The sequence below is a fragment of the Suricata suricatta genome, chromosome 9 (genome assembly GCF_006229205.1).
Source record: "Suricata suricatta isolate VVHF042 chromosome 9, meerkat_22Aug2017_6uvM2_HiC, whole genome shotgun sequence".
NCBI classification, from domain to species: Eukaryota; Metazoa; Chordata; class Mammalia; order Carnivora; family Herpestidae; genus Suricata; species Suricata suricatta.
The window spans coordinates 70,901,949-70,903,564 of NC_043708.1; the positions used below are offsets into that span (position 1 = coordinate 70,901,949).

The 1,616-nt window shown below is 46.1% G+C and overlaps 1 gene segment (V, D, J or C); it reads right to left on the minus strand.

Annotated features, from left to right (window-relative positions):
* The window catches only part of LOC115301965, a 550,585-nt gene that overhangs the window by 370,048 nt on the left and 178,921 nt on the right, over positions 1-1,616 (minus strand).

The window sequence follows — 1,616 nt, forward strand, 5'->3', positions numbered from 1 at the left end:
AAGAGTGTCATATCCACCCTACCATGTAAAACCAGAGAAACAGCAAAATCATAACTTTGCTTTTACCTATTTGAGACCTGAAGTCACAGGGAAACCAAGGAGGCTGGATTGCAAAGAGGAGCAGGCTTCTCCAAGGACGCTAGGCATGCGGACTGGCCCTGCATCAGCAGAGCATAGGTAAAACCGGTGCTGGCTGCCATGTAGGCAAGAAGAAATCAGCCACAAGACTGAGGGCTCTCATGACGATGCAGAACTGCAGGGAGTCACAGACTCAAGAGGAGTCTGTATTCACTAGTGGGGCCATTTTCACAGACCTCCACCTTGTGCTCACAAAACGACCGGGAACAGAGAGGCTGACAGAGAGGGCCCCTCAGAGATGGGCTTTCAACCGCATCTGAAGTGGTGGGGAGCAGTCTCGTAGGGCTGAGGCCTAAACGAGTGAGGCCTATCTCCAGGCAGATAGTGTCAGAATCGAGTTGAATTACAGGACCCCCAGCTAGTGTCTGGAGAATTGCTTGGTGTTGTGGGAGGTCCCTCCAGCCCCCACATTGGAACTGAGTCCAGGAACTCAAAAAGAACAATCTGCCCCACAAGATTGAGTTGAGAAGATATAAAATCTAGAAAATCAAATATAATTTTAAAATACTGTCCTTTGTGTGGTTTTATTTTAAAAATGACATACTCCATGGGAAGAAATAGATATATGATGACATCTGAGGAGTGTGACTTTTGCAAACTGTCCTGAGTGGTCCAGGAGCCAGCCGTGAAAGAGTATTCTTTAAAAAAAATTTTTTTAATGCTTTATTTATTTTTGAGAGACAGTGTGAGCAGGGGAGGGTCAGACAGAGAGGGAGACACAGAATCTGAAGACAGGCTCCAGGCTCAGAGCTCTCAGCACAGAGCCTGACGCAGGGCTTGAACTCACTAATTGTGAGATCATGACCTGAGCCAAAGTCAGATGCTTAACCGAATGAGCCACCAGGCGACTCGAAAGAGCACTTCTGGGAACATATTTAATAACTTCCTTTCTGGATCTTATCTTACCTGAGCCAAAACTGAGAATCAGACGCTCAACTGACTGAGCCACCCAGGTGCCCCAGTAATAACTACTTTAAACAAATGATTCATTCTCATTGCCATGTAATACTCCATTGTGTATATATACCACATCTTCTTGATCCACTCATCAGGTGATGGACATTTAGGCTCTTTCCATGATTTGGCTGTTGTTGACAGTGCTGCTATGAACATTGGGATACATGTGTTCCTATGCATCAGCACTTCTGTATCCCTTGGGTAAATCCCTAGCAGGGCTATTGCTGGGTCATAAGGGAGTTCTCTGGATAGTTTTTTGAGGAACCTCCACACTGTTTTCCAGAGTGGCTGCACCAGTTTACATTCCCACCAACAGTGTAGGAGGGTGCCCCGTCTCTCCACACCCTCGCCAGCATCTAAAGTCTCTTGATTTGTTCATTTTAGTCACTCTGACTGGTGTGAGGTGGTATCTCAGTGTGGTTTTGATTTGTGTTTCCCTGATGATGAGTGATGTTGAGCATCTTTTCATGTGCCTGTAGGCCATCTGGATGTCCTCTTTGGAGAAGTGTCTGTTCATGTCT